The sequence below is a fragment of the Mytilus californianus genome, unplaced genomic scaffold, assembly GCF_021869535.1.
Source record: "Mytilus californianus isolate M0D057914Y unplaced genomic scaffold, xbMytCali1.0.p SCAF_4, whole genome shotgun sequence".
Classification (NCBI taxonomy): Eukaryota; Metazoa; Mollusca; class Bivalvia; order Mytilida; family Mytilidae; genus Mytilus; species Mytilus californianus.
In genome coordinates this window covers 73,173,194-73,195,709 of record NW_026262690.1, presented here as the reverse complement: position 1 = coordinate 73,195,709, position 22,516 = coordinate 73,173,194, and the positions used below count along the sequence as shown (strand labels likewise).

The following is a 22,516-nucleotide window of genomic DNA, read 5'->3' as shown; positions in this document are numbered from 1 at the left end:
GTTGGACATGTACACCTTACAATCATTCCATAATCCAAATATAGTTGACCTATTGCTGAAAGTATTAGAAAAATAGACCAAAAACAAAAACTTAACATTGAGCAATGAACCGTAAAAATGAGGTCAAGGTCAAATAAAACATGCCAGACTGACATGTACATCGTAAAACATTTTCATACACCAAATATAGATGATTTATTTAAGAAAAACAGACCAAAACACAACAAGAGGCTGTCAGAGAGACAGCAAACCGGATTTTCCTGCAGAGGTCGAACCCTGAACAGTTGAGCAAGTATGGACACTACATTTAAACTTAAAACAGCTCTGAATTTGGATTGTGATTGAATATTTGACAAATCATAGGTTTGTGACACAAAATGAATGTAGTCAAAGAACTGATATATTTGAAATTGGACATTTAAATATGGTCCAATATCCAAAATCTAAGTACATATTAGAATCAGCATATCAAAGAACCCCAAGAATTCAATTTTTGATGAAATCAGACAAAAGTTTAATCTAGGACCCTTTGGACCTCAATGTGGACCAATTTGATAAAGGAGCCCACAATCCAAAATCTCTCAATACATGGTTAGATTCAGCATTTCAAAGAACCCCATAAATTCATTTTTTGTTGAATCAAACAAAGTTTAATTCTGAACCCTGATTTGGACCAACTTGAAAACTGGGCCTAAAAATCTAATATTTAAATAGAGTTTAGATTCAGCATTTGAAAGAACCCTATATATATATTTAATTTATGTTGAAATGAAACACAGGTTAATTTTATCCATAATATTTTCTGTGCAAATGGAAATAACTCAAACTGGATAAATAGTTCTCTAAAATAAGATATGATGCAATTTTTCAAATTATAATCAATAATATAATAACAACAACCAGTGATGACTAAGTTCTCTAAAATAAGTTGATTTGACACTCAAACATTGTTGGAATCAGCATATCAAAGAACCAAAGAATTCAATTTTTGATGAAATTAAACAAAAGTTTAGTTTAGGACCCTTTGGACCTCAATGTGGTATTATCTTATTAATAATGAAAAGCTCGATCGTTTACAAGTTCTTAAACAGGAGGGGGGTGGGGGTGACCCAAGGGGACATACCTTATATTTCATTTGATTTGTTTTATTGTCCCATACAAGAATATATATGGTTTCGGGTTGGGGATCTTGATCATTTACAAGTTTTCAAAAAGAAGGGGGTGGGGGTTACCCCAGGGGACTTTCCCTCAATTTCATTTGATTTGTTTTATTGTCCCATTCAAGAATATATATGGTTTAGGGGTCGGGATCTCGACCATTTACAAGTTATCAAAAAGAAGGGGGGTGGGGGTTACCCCCATGGACTTTCCCTACATTTCATTTGATTTGTTTTATTGTCCCATACAAGAATATATATGGATTATGGGTGGGGATCTCGACCGTTTACAAGTTCTGAAACAGGAGGGGGTGGGGTGATCCCAGGGGACTCGCCTTTTATTTCATTTGATTTGTTTTATTGTCCCATACAAGAATATATATGGTTTCGGGGTGGGGATCTTGACTGTTTACAAGTTTTCCAAAAAAAGGGGGTTGGGGGTGACCCCCCTGGACTTCCCCTATATTTCGTTTGATTTGTTTTATTGTCCCATACAAGAATATATATGGTTTAGGGGTAAGGATCTTGACCGTTTATAAGTTCTCAAACCGGAAGGGGTTGGGGGTGACCCAAGGGGACTCGCCTTATATTTCATTTGATGTTTTATTGTCCCATACAAGAAAATATATGGTTTCGGGGTGGGGATCTTGACCGTTAACAAGTTTTCAAAAAAAAGGGGGGTAGGGGTTTCCCCAGGGGACTTCCCCTCAATTTCATTTGATTTGTTTTATTGTGCCCTTCAAGAATATATATGGTTTAGGGGTGGGGATCTTGACCGTTTACAAGTTATCAATAAAATGCTCCGCAGGGCGCAGCTTGATACGACCGCAGAGATCGAACCCTGAACAGTTCGGGCAAGTATGGACACAACATTCAAGCTTGACACAGCTCTGAATTTGGATTGTGATTAAATATTTGACACAGCATAGGTTTCTGACACAGAATAAATGTGGTCTAAGAACTTAAAATTTTTTAATTTACCTATTATGGTCCAATATCCAAAATCTAAATACATGGTTAGATTCAGCATATCAAAGAATTCAATTTTTGATGAAATCAAACAAAGTTTAATTTTGGACCCTTTTGACCTCAATGTGGACCAATTTGATAACGGGGCCCAAAAATCAAAATACATGGTTAGATTCAGCATATCAAAGAACCCCAAGATTTCAATTTTTTTGTTAAAATCAAACTAAGTTTAATTTTGGACCCTTTGGACCTTAATGTAGACCAATTTAAAAACCGGGACCCAAAAATAAAAATCTAAATACACGGTTAGATTTGGCATATCAAAGAACCTCAATAATTCAATTTTTGATGAAATCAAACAAAGTTTAATTTTGGACCCTTTTGACCTCAATATGAACCAATTTGATAGCGGGGACCACAAATAAAAAATCTAAATACATGGTTAGATTCAGCATATCAAAGAACCCCATATATTCAATTTTTGTTGAAATCAAACAAAGTTTAATTTTGGACCCCAATTTGGACCAACTTGAAAACTGGGCCCAAAATCAAAAAATCTAAATACATGTTTAGATTCAGCATATCAAAGAACCCCATATATTCAATTTTTGTTAAAATCAAACTAAGTTTAATTTTGGATCCTTTGGACCTTAATGTAGACCAATTTGAAAACTGGACCCAAAATTAAAAATCTAAATACACGGTCAGATTCATAATCTCAATTCAAATTTCCAATGGAATTTGCAACCACAATTACCCATTTAAATTTACCATAGTGCTAACTTAATATATTTTATAATAGAATTTAAAATATGGTGTCAAATCATATGGATTTTTTTTTAAATAAGAAGATGCAACATTTGCAGATATTTTTACTGGCCTTTATAAAAAGCAGTGTAAGGGACGTAATCAAAAAGTTGTATTTGGATTTCCTCCCTTACACTGTTTTAAATTGTCTTAATTGTTCATTAACCATTACTTTATACATAATTTAAAAGCAGTGTAAGGGAGGTAATTCAAATGATGTATTTGATTTATCTCCATTACACTGCTTTAAATTATGTTTTGTACTAAAGTATTTGTCCATTAACCAGACAACCTTATTTTTCCCCCTTTTTTGCCCCTAATTCCTAAACGGTTTGAGCCATAACCCCAGAAAGCAAATCCTAACCATCCCTTTGTGGTATGGAAACTTGTGGTATAATTTCAGAGAGATCCATACACCGTTCCACAAGTTATTGTCTGGAAACTAGAAAATGCTTATTTTTGGCCCTTTTTGGCCCCTAATTCCTTAACTGTTGGTACCATAACCCCCAAAATCAATCCCAACCTTCCTTTTGTGGTATATAACTTTATGGTAAAATTTCATAGAGATCCATTCACTTAAACTAAAGTTATGGTGCGAAAACCAATGTGTCTTCGGACGACGATGCCAACGTCATACCAATATACGACCGCAAAATTTGTTTGCGGTCGTATAAAAAGAAGGGGGGTGGTAGTTACCCCAATGGACTTCCCCTATATTTCATTTGATTTGTTTTATTGTCCCATAGAGAACGAAAACCAATTTTGGGACATACAGCATAGATACTTACAGACAGACAAGGGTAAAACTTAATGCCCCCTCAACTACAGGCATAAAAGTGTGGCAAACTGATTTGCCAAACTGAAGGACAAACAGACAGAAAGTCAAACAGACAGACACACAGCCTACCAAAAAAGTTTCAAACAATTTACCAATGATATTTCGCCAATAACTCAAATTTATTTCCATGAACCAGTAACAAAACACCAAAATAATTCTCTAAAATTAGATATGATTTTATATCTATCAATTAAACACATCACTTTTCAAAACAAATAACTCAAACTTATTTCCATAAACCAGTTAAAAACCAGCAAAATACTTCTCTAAAATCAGATATGATGTTATATCTATTTCCATATTATAATCAAATTTAATTAATAGTTGCTAATATTGTTTCTTTCATGTGTCAAAAAATAATACAGATCTGCAACTTATCTATCAATGTCAAAAACTTTATCTCATAATTAAAATAGATTATTAAACAAGTTCAGATTCAGCACTTGAAAGAACCCTATATAAATTTAATTTATGTTCAAATATAACACACACAAACTGATTAATTTTCCCAGGGGACATGCCCTTTATTTCATATGATTTGTTTTTTTTGTCCTATACAAGGATATATATGGTTTAGGAGCAGGGATCTCAACCATTTACAAGTTCTTAAACAGGAAGAAGGTGGGAATGACCCCAAGGATACACCTTTTATTTCATTTCATATGCTTTATTGTAACATACAAGAATATATATGGTTTCGCGGTGGGGATCTTGACTGTTTACAAGTTTTCAAAACTAGAAGCTCTAAAGAGCCTGTGTCACTCACCTTGGTCTATGTGCATATTAATTTAACAAAGGACACAGGTGGATTCATGACAAAATTGTGTTTTGGTGATGGTGATGTGTTTGTAGATCTTACTTTACTGAACATTCTTGATGCTTACAATTATCTCTATCTATAATGAACTTGGCCCTGTAGTTTCAGTGGAAATTATTTTGTAAAAATTTACAAAATTTATGAAAATTGTTAAAAATTTATTATAAAGGGCAATAACTCCTTAAGGGGTCAATTGACCATTTTGGTCATGTGACTTATTTGTAGGTCTTACTTTGCTGTACATTATTGCTCTTTACAGTTTATCTCTATCTATAATAATATTCAAGATAATAACCAAAAGCTGAAAAAATTTCTAAAAATTACCAATTCAGGGGCAGCAACCCAACAACGGGTTGCCTGAATGGTCTGAAAATTTAAGGGCAGATAGATCTTGACCTAATGAACAATTTTGTTTTTGAAAGATTTGCTAGAAATGCTTTGGGTTTAGATATATGAGCCAAAAACTGCATTTTACCCTATGTACTATTATTAGCCATGTCGGCCATCTTGGTTTGAGGGCGGGGTCATCAAACACAACTTTTAAACTACATACCCTAATGATGATTGTTTACAACTTTAGTTAAATTCATCTTAGTAGTTTCAGAGGAGAAGATTTTTGTAAAAGATAACAAAAATTTACGAAAAATTGTTAAAAATTGACTATAAAAGAGCAATAACTCCTTAAGGGGTCAACTGACCATTTTGGTCATGTTGACTTATTTGTAGAACTTACTTTGCTGAACATTATTGCTGTTTACAGTTTATCTCTATCTATAATAATATTCAAGATAATAACCAAATAAGGCAAAATTTCCTTAAAATTACTAATTCAGGGGCAGCAACCTAACAACGGGTTGTCCGATTCATCTGAAAATTTCAGGGCAGATAGATCTTGAGCTAATAAACATTTTTACCCTTTGTCAGATTTGCTCTCAATGCTTTGGTTTCAGAGATATAAGCCAAAATCTACATTTTATCCCTATGTTCTATTTTTAGCCATGGCTGCCATCTTGGTTAGTTGGCCGGGTCACCGGACACATTTTTTTAACTAGATACCCTAATGATGATATTGGCCAAGTTTGGTTAAATTTGGCCCAGTAGTTTCAGAGGAGAAGATTTTTTTAAAAGTTTACGGACGACGGACGCCAAGTGATGAGAAAAGCTCACTTGGCCCTTTGGGCCAGGTGAGCTAAAAAAGGAGAGTAGGGGTTACCCCAGGGGACCTCCCCTAAATTTAATTTGCTTTATTTTATTGTCCCATACAAGAATATATATGGTTTAGGGGTGGGGATCTCAACCGTTTACAAGTTTTCAAAAAGAAGGGGGTAGTGTTTACCCCCGTGGACTTCCCCTATATTTCATTTGATTAATTTTATTGTCCCATAAAAGAATATATATGGTTTAGGGGTGGGGATCTCGACCGTTTACAAGTTCTTAAACAGAAAGAAGGTGGGGATGACCCCAGGGGACTTGACTTTTATTTCATTTGATTTGTTTTATTGTAACATACAAGAATATATATGGTTTACGGGTGGGGATCTCAAAGATAAAAGCACATTATCAAATTGAAGGGGGGTAGGGGTAAGAATATATATGATTAACAGACACTTAAATATCTAATAATGAACAGTAAATTCCAAACTTCATTTATACAATAATACTAGTAAGTTTCAAACTGTATATATACAGTCCTACAGATCTTATCAGAAAACAGAAAATTTTCAAATAAATCTGTCACTCCAATGATTATCATATGCTAAAATATTTCCAAGATCTAATTAATAATGAAAATAAATCATTATCATATGCTGAAATATTTAAAATATCTAATTGAACAGAACTATGGTTGTTTAACATAGTACTCTAACATAATTAATAATGTAATAATCTTCAAAATGTCTAATGATATAGCTTATAATCATTACCACTTAGGAAATGGATAATTTTCAAATAAATCTGTCACTCCAATTTTTATTCTGAGATAAGACAAATCATAACATGATAACAACAGTAAAATATTTTAAAATTCTACTTTTGGATATTAAAAATGGCGATAACTCACAAAGGAGATATACTAAAATCCTGAAAATTAATAGAGACCTTCATTAAGTCCCAGGAAACAACATATTTAAATTTGAAAAAAATTTGTTAAAGCGTTTTCATGTTATTGTGCTGACACTGTTTGGCATCCGCCCGAACCGCCCAGCCGCCCGCCGTATATCACCATTTTTATTATCGATATTTCCTTCGAAAATCCAGTTAAAAACTTAACTTTAACCAATGAACCATGAAAATGAGGTCAAGGTCAGATCACACCTGCCAGTTGGATATGTACACCTTACAATCATTCCATACATCAAATATAGTAGACCTATTGCTTATAGTATCTGAGATATGGACTTGACCACCAAAACTTAACCTTGTTCACTGATCCATGAATTGAGGTCGAGGTCAAGTGAAAACTGTCTGACGGGCATGAGGACCTTGCAAGGTACGCACATACCAAATATAGTTATCCTATTAGTATTACTCATAATAAGAGAGAAATTAAGAATTCTAAAAATCTTAACTTTTTTTCAAGTAGTCACTGAACCATGAAAATGAGGTCAATATCGATGGACATATGACAGACGGAAACTTCATAACATAAGGCATCTATATACAAAGTATGAAGGATCCAGGTATTCTACCTTCTGAAATATTAAGCTTTTAAGAAGTAAGCTAACGCCGCCGCCGGATCACTATCCCTATGTCGAGCTTTCTGCGACAAAAGTCGCAGGCTCGACAAAAAAACTAAACAAACTGAGTATCTTAACATGTCTTTTTTTAATGAATACCATATCTTCTGCTCGTCCCCTTATACATATCTCTGTCAAAATCCTTTGGAATGCACTCATTTCTGCATTTCTTGAAAACATAAGAATGCTATATACTATAGCCAATGATCCAGTTATTCGGGTTTTTTGCCCTTGTAGATGTTTGTCGTCAAATGCAGACAGCATTACTTCCAAAAAAATGGTGTCCTATATCGAACAGTAATTAACACATGTACATGATTATATTGATAAGTGATCACAATATTGAGCATTGTTAATTTAAAACTATGATTATATTTTAAAAAAAATGCTCTGCTGGGGCGCAGCTTGATACGACCGCAGAGGTCGAACCCTGAACAGTTGGGGCAAGTATGGACACAACATTCAAGCTTGATACAGCACTGAATTTGGATTATAATTAAATATTTGACACAGCATAGGTTTCTGACACAGAATGAATGTGGTCTAAGAACTTAAAAAATTTTAATTTACCTATTCAAACCATATCATTATTATTTGCTTTTATATATAAATCAGTAATAACCAATTTAAAATGGAAAATTTTAAAGAAAAAAAAGGAAAAAAAAAATCCCCCCCCCCCCCCCCAATTTGTTGAACCCCCTTATGATTCATCACCCCCAAACTCAATCCCAGCCTTCCCTTTGTGGTATGGTACCTTGCAATTCAATTTCAGAGATATCCATACACTTGAACACAAGTTATTGTCTGGAAACTAGAAAAATGCTTGTTTTTTGGCCCCAAATTCCTAAACGTTAAGGGCAATTACCCCCAAACTCAAACCTAGCTTTCCCTTTGTGATATGGAACCTTGCAGTACAATTTCATAAAGATCCATACACTAACACACAAGTTATTGTCCTGTAACTAGAAAAATGCTTGTTTTTTTGCCCCTTTATGGCCCCTAATTCCTAAAATTTTGAGGGAATTACCCCAGAAATCAATCCCAGCCTTCCATTTGTGGTATGGTACCTTGCAGTACAATTTCAGAGAGATCCATACACTTGAACACAAGTTATTGTCTGGAAACTAGAAAAATGCTTATTTTTGGCCCCTTAATCATAAACGTTTTGGGCAATTACCCCCAAACTCAATTCCAGCTTTCCCTTTGTGATATGGAACCTTGTAGTACAATTTCAGAAAGATCCATACACTTACACACAAATTATTGTCATGAAACTAGAAAAATGCTTGTTTTTTGCCCCTTTTTGGCCCCTAATTCCTAAAATTTGGAGGCAATTACCCCCAAAATCAATCCCAGCATTCCCTTTGTGATATGGAACCTTGTGATACAATGTCAGAGATCCATACACTTACACAAGTTATTGTCATGAAACTAGAAAAATGCTTGTATTTTGCCCCTTTTTGGCCCCTAATTCCTAAAATTTGGAGGCAATTACCCCCAAAATCAATCCCAGCATTCCCTTTGTGATAGGGAACCTTGTGGTACAATGTCAGAGAGATCCATACACTTACACACAAGTTATGTCTGGAAGTTACAAAAATGCTTATTTTTGGCCCCTTTTCGGCCCCTAATTCCTTAACTGTGGGTACCATAATCCCCAAAATCAATCCCCACCTTCCTTTTGTGGTATTGAACCTTATGGTAAAATTTCATTGAGATCCATTCACTTAAACTAAAGTTATTGTGCGAAAACTAATGTGTCTTCGCACCACGACGACATCGACGCCACTGTCATACCAATATACGACCACAAAATTTTTTTTGCGGTCGTATAATAAATGGGGAATGTGTCCATGGGACACAGATGATGCCCCCGCTTGCATATAACGTTATAAAGGGCCATAAATCACGAACTGTAAAAGTGACACTACCCAAAGGACAAGGTACGATAAGGGCCCGTTTTTGGTCCCCCTATTTTCTCATTTTTCAAAATTTGTTTTGGAAAGCTACTTATCACGTTAAAATATTCCCTTAGGTTTGAAGTTTGTTTGAATGAACTTCAAAAGCATTAATTTCAGAAAATGGGTGAGGTGAGGGGTGTAAAAGGGCATCAAAAACGCCAAAAGAAGGAAAAATTACGATATTTGGCCATTGTTTCTTAAAATTTAATAGTGTGCGCCTACGTGACCCTGAGAAAATTATGGCGATTTAGACAGCAAAAACAGTTCTCATGACATTGGAATAAAAAAATTCCTGGGTCACGTTGGCGCAGGCACTTAAAAACTAATAAAATGCTTCGCTGAGCGCAGGCTGATACGACCGTTGAGGTCGAACCCTGAACAGTTGGGGCAAGTTTGGACACAATATTCAAGCTTGATACTGTCTGAATTTGGATTGTGATCAAATTTTTGACATAATATAGGTTTCTGACACAAAATAAATGTGGTCAAAGATCTTAAAAATTTGAAATGGGACATTTAATTTACCTAGAATGGTCTGATATCCAAAATCTAACAACATGGTTAGATTCAGCATATAAAAAAACACCAATAATTTAATTTTAGTTGAAATCAAACAAATTTAATTTTGGACCCTTCAAACCTTAATATGAACTAATTTGAAAACAGGGCCCAAAATAAAAATCTAAATGCACAATAAGATTCAGCAAATCATACAGCTGTAATAATTCAGTTTTTGATGAAATCAAACAAAGTTTAATTTTGGACCCTTTTGACCTCAATGTAGACCAATTTAAAAATGGGGCCCAATATCCAAAAAAATTATACAAGGTTAGAACCCCCAAAAATTAAAGACTTAATTAATCCTATCGAAATTGGTTAAAACATTTGTATTTGTTTTCAATTGAAGATTTCTTGCTATTGTGCAATACTGTGCAACTGATTTGATTTGATTTTTGGTGTTTTAACGCCACTTTTAAGCACCGCTTTTGGGCTATTTCGTGGCGGCCAGTTTTTATTGGTGGAGGAAGCCGGAATTCCCGGAGAAAACCACCGACCTTCGATAGGAAAACTGACAATCCTAGTCAATTAAGATTGGAGTCGAGTGCACCCGCACGAGCGGGGTTCGAACTCACAACCTCAGTGTTGTAGTAACTACTTAGACCACTCGGCCACCGAGGCCCCTCTGTGCAACTGAAGATTTGTTGCTATTGTGCAATACTGTGCTATTACCCAATACTGTGCAATTGAAGATTTTTTGCTATTGCGCAATACTGTGCAATTGAAGATTTCTTGCTATTGCACAATACTGTGCAGTTGAAGATTTCTTGCTATTGCGCAATACTGTGCTATATTGTGCAATACTGTGCAATTGATGATTTCTTCCTATTTCGCAATACTGTGCTAGTGTGCAATACTGTGCTATTGCGCAATACTGTGCAATTGAAGATTTCTTGCTTTTGCCCAATACTGTGCTATTGCGCAATACTGTGCAATTGAAGATTTCAAAAATTTTGAAGAAAAAAAATCCCCCCAACTTTTTGAACCCCCCACCCCCCCTTTTGGAGTAATTACCCCCGACTCAATCCCAGCCTTCTCTTTATGGTATGGAACTTTGTAGTACAATTTTAGAGAGATCCATACACTTAAACACAAGTTATTGTCTGGAAACTAGAAAAATGCTTGTTTTTGGCCCCTTTTTTGCCCCTAATTCCTGAACGTTTGGGGCAATTAACCCCAAACTCAATCCCAGCCTTCCCTTTGTGGTATGGAACCTTGTGGTACAAAAATTGCCAATATACATAATTTAAAAGCAGTTTAGGTGAGATAAACAAACTAGAGGCTCTAAAGAGCCTGTGTCGCTCACCTTGGTCTATGTGCATATTAAACAAAGGACACAGATGGATTCATGACAAAATTGTGTTTTGGTGATGGTGATGTGTTTGTAGATCTTACTTTACTTAACATTCTTGATGCTTACAATTATCTCTATCTATAATGAACTTGGCCCAGTAGTTTCAGTGAAAATTATTTTGTAAAAATTTACAAAATTTATGAAAATTGTTAAAAATTGATTATAAAGGGCAATAACTCCTTAAGGGGTCAATTGACCATTTTGGTCATGTTGACTTATTTGTAGAACTTACTTTGCTGAACATTATTGCCGTTTACAGTTTATCTCTATCTATAATAATATTCAAGATAATAACCAAATACGGCAAAATTTCCTTAAAATTACTAATTCAGGGGCAGCAACCTAACAACGGGTTGTCCGATTCATCTGAAAATTTCAGGGCAGATAAATCTTGACCTGATAAACATTTTTACCCCATGTCAGATTTGCTCTCAATGCTTTGGTTTCAGAGATATAAGCCAAAATCTACATTTTACCCCTATGTTCTATTTTTAGCAATGGCGGCCATCTTGGTTGGTTGGCAGGGTCACCAGACACATTTTTTAAACTAGATACCCTAATGATGATTGTGGCCAAGTTTGGTTAAATTTGGCCCAGTAGTTTCAGAGGAGAAGATTTTTGTAAAAGTTTACGGACGACGGACGCCAAGTGATGAGAAAAGCTCACTTGGCCCTTTGGGCCAGGTGAGCTAAAAAGCTTCATCAGCAACATTTTATATTGGCAAATTTCCAATGAAGTTCATTAAACTAAAGTTATTGGTAAATTTCCAATGGAATTTATTAATAATAAAGTTTTTGGCAAATTTCCAATATACATAATTTAAAAGCAGTTTAGGTGAGATAAACAAAAAAGCTTCATCAGCAACATTTTATATTGGCAATTTCCAATGAATTTCATTAAACTAAAGTTATTGGCAAATTTCCAATGGAATTTATTAATAATAAAGTTTTTGGCAAATTTCCAATATACATAATTTAAAAGCAGTTTAGGTGAGATATTCAAATGAGTTTCAATTACCAACCTTACACTGCTGTTTAAATTATGTTTTGTACTTAAGTAATTGTCCATTAACCTGGAAACCCTTTTTCTCTCTTTTTTGCACCTTATTCCTTAACGGTTTGAGCCATAACTCCCAAAGACAATTCTTACCATCCCTAAATTTGTGGTATTCCAATATCCAAAATATAAATACATGGTTAGATTCAGCATATCAAAGAACCCCAAGAATTCAATTTTTAATGAAATCAAATAAAGTTCAATTTTGGACCCTTTAAACCTCAATGTGGACCAATTTGATAACCGAGCCCAAATATCAAAAATCTAAATACATGGTTATATTCAGCATATCGAAGAACCCCATATATTCAATTTTTGTTGAAATCAAACAAAGTTTAATTTTGGACCCAGATTTGGACCAACTTGAAAACTGGGCCCATAATAAAAAAACTAAGTATATGTTTAGATTCAGCATATCAAAGAACCCCAAGAATTCAATTTTTGTTAAAATCAAACTAAGTTTAATTTTGTACCCTTTGGACCTTAATGTAGACCAAAAATTAAGAATCTAAATACACGGTTAGATTCAGCATATCAAAGAACCCAAATAGTTCAATTTTTGATGAAATCAAACAAAGTTTTATTTTGGACCCTTTTGGCCCCTAATTCCTAAACTGTTGGGACCAAAACTCCCAAAATCAATCCCAACCTTCCTTTTGTGGTCATAAGCCTTGTGTTTAAATTTCATAGATTTCTATTTACTTATACTACAGTTATTGTGCAAAAACCAAGAAAAATGTTTATTTGGGCCCTTTTTTAGCCCCTAATTCCTAAACTGTTGGGACCAAAACTCCAAAAATCAATCCCAACCTTCCTTTTGTGGTCATAAACCTTGTGTTTAAATTTCATAGATTTCTATTAACTTATACTAAAGTTATAGTGCGAAAACCAAATGTCTTCGGACAATGACGCCAACGTCATACCAATATACGACCGCAAAATTTTTGCGGTCGTATTAAAATTAGTTGTACTGAACACCTTTAAAGTGAATAATAATTACAATATTTGAATAATAACAGAAAGTATACCCCCCCTCACCTTACCCAGTTGCAAAAAATGGTGGTTTTGAAGTATATCCAAACAAACTTCAAACATCAGGGAATGTTTTAACATAAAAAGTAGCTTTCCAAAACAGAATTTGAAAAATGAGAAAATAGGGGGGCCAAAAACGGGCCTTATCGTACCTTGTCCTTTGAAATTGATCTGAGTTTTGTGGTAATAAGCATTGTTTATTAGTTTCATAACATTTAGTTGACGTAAACTTAAATTAGAGAACAGAAACGAAAAATTCAGCAATTTTTCCATTTTTAAAGGGGCATAACTCTAGAACAGTAGAAGTGACGCCACCAAAATTCAATCTTTATCTGTGTTTTGTGGTAATTAGCATTGTCCATAAGTTCCATAACATTCAGTTGAGGCAAACTAAAGTTAAAGAACAGAAACAAATATTTCAGCAATTTTGAGATTTGTAAAGGGGCATAACTCTAGAACGGTAAAAGTGACGCCAACAAAATTCACACTTGATCTGAGTTTTGTGGTAATTAGCATTGCACATAAGTTGCATAATATTTGGTTGAGGCAAACTAAAGTTAGAGAACAAAAACTAATATATCAGCAATTTTTCCATTTGTAAAGGGACATAACTTTAGAACACTGAAAGTGACACCAGCAAAATTCAAACTTGATCTATGTTTTATGGTAATAAACATTGTGGATAAGTTTCATAACACTTGGTTGAGGCAAACTAAAGTTAGAGAACGGAAACAACAAGCATTCTGAGAGTATTGCATGGCAATACATAGTCCCCTACCAGGTAAAAATTTGTATAACTGGAACAAAATGCTAATTTGTTCTATAACTTGTCATGGTGTAAACAAAAAGTAAATATCATGTCAATATCTTCAAGCATGACTAAAAACAGTGTGGAAAACTGATTATATGAGTGAAAAAAACATTAGATATGTTTAATAGTTCTCTAAAATTAGATATGATGTAATACAGTGTATATCTATTTTCAAATTATAATCAAATATAATTAATAGTTTCAAATATTTATTCTTTCATTTGTCACAAACTAATATAGATTTGTAACTTATCTATAAAATGTCAACAACATTTATCTACACAATGTAATGTATTGAAATATATACATTAATAAAAATAGTTTATTATCTAATTAAAGGATTTCTCTTCATAAATTTTTCTTTATATATATATATATATATATATAGCATTCAGAAAATTAGTTTATACTAAATAACAAACAAACCTGCTAAAAATTTCTTCAATTAATTTAACAATGAATGTCTTTTGAAAAATGAGTTATCCCCTTTGTACAGAAATATGGTTTAACATAGTACTCTAACATTAGATATGGTCCAGAGTTATGGTCCATAACTCTGGACTTAATTATCAGACCGGAACAAAATTCGAACTTGATCTGTAACTTGTCATGATAAAACAATACACCAAATATCAAATCAATATCTTCAAGCATGAAGAAAAAAAGTGTGGAAAGCTGATTTGCCAGACTGACGGAGTGCAAACCTAAAGTCCCCTTCGACTTCGTCGGTAGGGGACTAAAAAAATCAGCAATTTTTTCATTTGTAAAGGGGCATAACTCTAGAACGGTAATAGTGACGCCACCAAAATTCAAACTTGATCTGTGTTTTGTGGTAATAAACATTGTGGATAAGTTTCATAACATTAGGTTAAGGCAAACTAAAGTTAGAGAACGGAAACGAAAAATTCAGCAATTTTTCCATTTGGAAAGGGGCATAACTCTCGAACGGTAAAAGTGATGCCACCAAAATTCAAATTCGATCTGTGTTTTGTGGTTATAAGCATTGTGGATAAGTTTCATAACATTTGGTTGAGGCAAACTAAAGTTAGAGAACGGAAACCAATTTTGGGACGTACAGACGGAGGGACGGACAAGGATAAAACTTAATGCCCCCTCCGCTACGGCGGGGGCATAAAAATCCAAAAACACAAATTGTCCTATTGAATTCAATATAGTTATCTCCCCTTGGTTTTGAAAGGATTTTTTTCTAAAAAAATTTAAATACACTAACAGCACTTAATTATTTAATAGTTTAATCTTAACATTTTAAGTTTAAAATGTTTCAATTGTATATTGAATGATACTTGGTAAAATGTTTTAAACCAAATAAATGAGGAATGTGTCCATGGGACACAGATGATGCCCCCGCTTTTATATCATATAAAGTTATAAAGGGACATAACTGAAGAACTGTAAAAGTGACACTACCCAAATTTGTACTTGATCTGAGTTTTGTGGTAATAAGCATTGTGTATAAGTTTCATAACATTTGGTTGAGGCAAACTAAAGTTAGAGAACGGAAACCAACTTTGGGACGTACGGACAAGGGTAAAACTTAATGCCCCCTCCGCTACGGCTGGGGGCATAAAAATGCTGCTTTAATGTTTTTCCCCATAGGGTCAATGTTAAACTTTTCTCCTGTTTCCATGGCAATGGCAGCCATTTTGGAATTTCTAAGTACTGATGGTACCTCAGGGTACCACTGGCAACATTTACATAAAGTTTTAATAAGATGGCTCTTATAACAAAAGATTTAGAAATTTAATTTTTTTTTACATTTTTGCTGTTTCAATGGTAATGGCGGCCATTTTGAACCATTCCAATGTCTCTTGCACAACTTAACATAGTGGTCCACATTATAGTTCCATCAACATTGGTACATACAATTCTGAGAAATGGCTCGGACAAAAAGTGTGGAAGAATAACTAGAGGCTCTCAAGAGCCTGTATCGCTCACCTGTATTTACTGATGCTTTGGAAATCATGTAAAATAAGGTTAAAATCATAATTAATAGTATTAGATATTAGATTATAATGATATCTAAGATAATAACAAACAAGAGTGCACACGCTGAAATGTCTCGCCTTTTTTACTAATCATTTATATTATGTTGATAGTCCTAAATATAAAGCTTTATTACAACTGTCACATAAATTTAACATTAACCAAGTAAACTAAACATTGACCAATGAACCATGAAAATGAGGTCAAGGTCAGATGAACCATGCTAGGCAGGCATGTACAGCTAAAAATTCTTCCATACAACAAATATAGTTGACCTATTGTTTATAGTTTAAGAAAAACAGACCAAAACACAAAAACTTAACACTGAGCAATGAACCTTGAAAATGAGGTCAAGGTCAAATAAAACCTGCCTGACTGACATATAGATCATAAAATATTTCCATACACCAAATATAGTTGAACTATTGCATATAGTATTAGAAAAAAAGACCAAAACTCAAAAACTTAACTTTGACCACTGATCCATGAAAATGAGGTCAAGGTCAGATGACACCTGCCAGCTAGACATGTACACCTTACAATCATTCCATACACCAAATATAGTAGACCTATTGCATACAGTATAAGAAAAACAGACCAAAACACAAAAACTTAACACTGAGCAATGAACCTTGAAAATGAGGTCAAGGTCAAATAAAACCTGCGTGACTGACATAGATCATAAAATATTTCCATACACCAAATATAGTTGAACTATTACATATAGTATTAGAAAAAAAGACCAAAACTCAAAAACTTAAATTTGACCACTGAACCATGAAAATGAGGTCAAGGTCAGATGACACCTGCCAGCTAGACATGTACACCTTACAATCATTCCATACACCATTTATAGTTGACCTATTGCATATAGTATTAGAAAAAAAGACCAAAACTCAAAAACTTAACATTGACCACTGAACCATGAAAATGAGGTCAAGGTCAGATGACACCTACCAGTTGGACATGTACACCTTACAATCATTCCATATACCAAATATAGTAGACCTACTGCTTATAGTATCTGATATATGGACTTGACCACGAAAACTTAACCTGGTTCACTGATCCATGAAATGAGGTCAAGGTCAAATGAAAATTGTCTGACGGGCATGAGGACCTTGCAAGGTACGCACATACTAAATATAGTTATCCTATTACTCATAATAAGAAAGAAATTAACATTACAAAAAATGTTGACTTTTTTTTCAAGTAGTCACTGAACCATGAAAATGAGGTCAAGGACATTGGACATATGACAGATGGAATCTTCGTAACATAAGGCATCTATATACAAAGTATGAAGCATCCAGGTCTTCTAGCTTCTAAAATATAAAAGCTTTTAAGAAGTTAGCTAACGCCGACAAAAGTCGCAGGCTCGACAAAAACTGCAAAATTTTTGTAAAATTACAAACTCAGGGGCAGCAACCCAACAACGGGTTGTCGGATCCGTCTGAAAATTTCAGGGCAGATAAATCTAAATCTGATGAATATTTTTGCCAACTGTCAGATTTGCTCTAAATGCTTTAGTTTCAGAGATATAAACCAAAAACTGCATTTTACCCCTATGTTCTATTTTTAACCAAGTCGGCCATGATGGTTGGAAGGCAGGGTCATCGGACAAATTTTTTAAACTAGATACCCTAATAATGATTATGGCCAAGTATGGTTAAATTTGTCTCAGTAGTTTCAAAGAAGATTTTTGTAAAAGATTACAAAAATTTACAAAAATTTTAAAAAAATTGACTATTAAGGGCAATAACTCCTAAAGGGGTCGACTGACAACTGACAACTTATTTGTAGATCTTACTTTGCTGAACATTATTGCTGTTTACAGTTTATCTCTATCTATAATAATATTCAAGATAATAACGAAAAACTGCAAAATTTCCTTAAAATTACCAATTCAGGGGCAGCAACCCAACAACAGGTTGTCCGATTTCTGTCCGATTTGTCTGAAAATTTCAGGGCAGATAGATCTTGACCTGATAATCAGTTTTATCCATGTCAGATTTAATCTAAATGCTTTGGTTTCAGAGATATAAGCCAAAATCTACATTTTACCCCTATGTTCTATTTTTAGCCATGGCGGGCATCTTGGTTGGTTGGCGGGGTCATCGGACACATTTTTTAAACTAGATACCCTAATGATGATTGTGGCCAAGTTTGGTTAAATTTGGCCCTGTGGTTTCAGAGGAGAAGATTTTTGTAAAAAGCTTACAATGACGGACGACGACAGACGCCAAGTGATGAGAAAAGCTCACTTGGCCCTTTGGGCCAGATGAGCTTAAAATAACTAGATTTGCCATTGCAAGCAATAGCGGATGTCACCCTTCCCCCCATTGCCACTAAGTGGCAGCCATTTTAAAAAATTTAAACAGTGAATGCACATATATGCATGGCAATACATCTTTCTGTAAATTTTCAGAACATTTCGAGCATTTTGAAATTTTCCCATTTTTGCTGTTTCCATGGCAACAGCAACCATTTTGGAAATTCAAAAGTCAAAAGTCTTATTGTCTTATAGTCAAGTCACATGTGGACACAGATGATGCCCCTGCTTGCATAGCATATAGTTATAAAGGGACATAACTGAAGAACGGTAAAAGTGACGCTACCCATATTTGAACTTGATCTGAGTTTTGTGGTAATGAATATTGTGTACAAGTTTCATAATGTTTGGTTGGGGCAAACTTAAGTTACAGAATGGAAACTAAAATTTTTGCAATCTTTCAATTTATAAAGGGGCATAACTCAATAATGGTTAAAGTGACACTACCCAAATTCAACTTGATCTGTGTTTTATCAGTGGAAGTCAAAATAAAACATTGCATTGTATAAAGCATTGATTGTAGTTGATTCAACTATAATCATGGGCAAAGGAAGATAACTCCAATTTTAATAAAATGCTTCGCTGAGCGCAGCCTAATACAACCGCAGAGGTAGAACCCTGAACAGTTGGGGCAAATTTGGACACAATATTCAAGCTTGATACTGTCTGAATTTGGATTGTTATCAAATTTTTGACACAATATAGGTTTCTGACACAAAATAAATGTGGTCAAAGATCATAAAAATCTATTGCACATTACTGTTTAATTGAAGATTTCTTCTTGGAACTTTTCAAAAAATTTGAAATTTGAAAAATTTTGAAAAAAAAATATGAACCCTTTAAAAAATCCCCCTCAAACTTTTTGAACCCCCCCTTGGAGCAATTACCCCCAAACTCAATCCCAGCTATCCCTTTGTGATATGGAACATTGTGGTACAATTTCAAAGTGATCCATACACTTACACATAAGTTATTGTCCGGAAACTAATTTCCAATGGAATTTATTAATAATAAAGTTTTTGGCAAATTTCCAATATACATAATTTAAAAGCAGTTTAGGTGAGATAAACAAAAAAGCTTCATCAGCAACATTTTATATTGGCAAATTTCCAATGAAGTTCATTAAACTAAAGTTATTGGCAAATTTCCAATCGAATTTATTAATAATAAAGTTTTTGGCAAATTTCCAATATACATAATTTAAAAACAGTTTAGGTGAGATAAACAAAAAAGCTTCATCAGCAACATTTTATATTGGCAAATTTCCAATGAAGTTCATTAAACTAAAGTTATTGGCAAATTTCCAATCGAATTTATTAATAATAAAGTTTTTGGCAAATTTCCAATATACATAATTTAAAAGCAGTTTAGGTGAGATAAACAAAAAAGCTTCATCAGCAACATTTTATATTGGCAAATTTCCAATGAAGTTCATTAAACTAAAGTTATTGGCAAATTTCCAATCGAATTTATTAATAATAAAGTTTTTGGCAAATTTCCAATATACATAATTTAAAAGCAGTTTAGGTGAGATAAACAAAAAAGCTTCATCAGCAACATTTTATATTGGCAAATTTCCAATGAAGTTCATTAAACTAAAGTTATTGACAAATTTCCAATGAAATTTATTAATAATAAAGTTTTTGGCAAATTTCCAATATACATAATTTAAAAGCAGTTTAGGTGAGATATTCAAATGAGTTTCAATTACCAACCTTACACTGCCTTTTAAATTATGTTTTGTACTTAAGTAATTGTCCATTAACCTGGAAACCCTTTTCCCCCCTTTTTTGCACCTTATTCCTTAACGGTTTGAGCCATAACTCCCAAAGACAATTCTTACCATCCCTTTGTGGTATTCCAATATCCAATATCTAAATACATGGTTAGATTCAGCATATCAAAGAACCCCAAGAATTCAATTTTGATGAAATCAAATAAAGTTCAATTTTGGACCCTTTAAACCTCAATGTGGACCAATTTGATAACTGGGCCCAAATATCAAAAATCTAAATACATGATAAGATTCAGCATATCGAAGAACCCCATATATTCAATTTTTGTTGAAATCAAAGTTTAATTTTGAACCCCGATTTGGACCAACTTGAAAACTGGGCCCATAATAAAACAAGAGTGCACACGCTGAAATGTCTCGCCTTCTTTACTAACCATTGATATTATGTTGATAGTCCTAAATGAAAGCTTTACTACAACTATTACATAAACTTAACATGATCCAAGAAAATGAAGTCAAGGTCATATAAACCAAACGAGAAATACATGTACACCTTACAATCATTCAATACACTAAATATAGTTGACCTATTGCTTATAGTTTCTAAGAAACAGACTTAACCAAGAAAACTAAACATTGACCAATGAATCGTGAAAATGAGGTCAAGGTCAGATGTACCATGCCAGACAGACATGAACAGCTTACAATCCTTCCATACAACAAATATAGCTGACCTATTGCTTATAGTTTATGAATAAAAACAGACTGATACACATAAACTTAACACTGAGCAATGAACCGTGAAAATGAGGTCAAGGTCAAATAAAACATGCGAGACTGACATGTACATCATAGAATATTTCCATACACCAAATATAGTTGACTTATTGCATATAGTATAAGAAAAAAGACCAAAACTCAAAAACTTAACTTTGACCACTGAACCATGAAAATAAGGTCAAAGTCAGATGACACCTGCCAGTTGGACATGTACACCTTACAATCATTCCATACACCAAATATAGTAGACCTATTACATAAAGTATAAGAAAAACGGACCAAAACACAAAAACTTAACTATACCCACTGAACCATGAAAATGAGGTCAAGGTCAGATGACACCTGCCAGCTAGACATGTACACCTTACAATCATTCCATACACCAAATATAGTAGACCTATTGCATACAGTATAAGAAAAACAGACCAAAACACAAAAACTTAACTATAACCACTGAACCATGAAAATGAGGTCAAGGTCAGATGACACCTGCCAGTTGGACATGTACACCTTACAGTCCTTCCATACACCGAATATACTAGACCTATTGCTTATAGTATCTCAGATATGGACTTGACCACCAAAACTTAACCTTGTTCACTGATTCATGAAATGAGGTCGAGGTCAAGTGAAAACTGTCTGACAGGCATGAGGACCTTGCAAGGTACGCACATACCAAATATAGTTATCATATTACTTATAATAAGAGAGAATTTAACATTACAAAAAATGTTAACTTTTTTTTCAAGTAGTCACTGAACCAGGAAAATGAGGTCAAGGACATTGGACATGTGACTGACGGAAACTTCGTAACATGAGGCATCCATATACAAAGTATGAAGCATCCAGGTCTTCCACCTTCTAAAATATAAAGCTTTTAAGAAGTTAGCTAACGCCGCCGCAGCCGCCGGATCACTATCCCTATGTCGAGCTTTCTGCAACAAAAGTCGCAGGCTCGACAAAAATTAAGTACATGTTTAGATTCAGCATATCAAAGAACCCCAAGAATTCAATTTTTGTTAAAATCAAACTAAGTTTAATTTTGGACCCTTTGGACCTTAATGTAGACCAATTTGAAAACGGGACCAAAAATTGAGAATCTAAATACATGGTTAGATTCGGCATATCAAAGAACCCCAATAGTTCAATTTTTGATGAAATCAAACAAAGTTTAATTTTGGACTCATAAAAATGAGTTATCTCCCTTTGTACAGAAATATGGTTTAACATAGTACTCTAACATTAGATATGGTCCAGAGTTATGGTCCATAACTCTGGACTAAATTATCAGACCAAAACAAAATTCGAACTTGATCTGTAACTTGTCATGATAAAACAATACACCAAATATCAAATCAATATCTTCAAGCATGAAGAAAAAAAGTGTGGAAAGCTGATTTGCCAGACTGACAGAAGGACAGACAGACAGATGGACGGAGTGCAAACCTAAAGTCCCCTTCGACTTCGTCGGTAGGGGACTAAAAAAATCAGCAATTTTTTCATTTGTAAAGGGGCATAACTCTAGAACGGTAATAGTGACGCCACCAAAATTCAAACTCGATCTGTG

The 22,516-nt window shown here is 34.0% G+C and overlaps 2 long non-coding RNA genes across 2 annotated transcripts in view; one reads left to right on the top strand and one right to left on the bottom strand.

Moving 5' to 3' along the window:
* Positions 1-22,516, bottom strand: part of LOC127738512 (uncharacterized) — a 63,521-nt gene that overhangs the window by 5,360 nt on the left and 35,645 nt on the right. The gene's annotated exons all lie outside the window — the stretch shown is intronic.
* LOC127738518 (uncharacterized) lies at positions 12,100-21,979 on the top strand. Its single transcript, XR_008000096.1, has 2 exons — positions 12,100-12,188; positions 19,650-21,979. It is a non-coding gene; the product is annotated as an uncharacterized LOC127738518 (long non-coding RNA).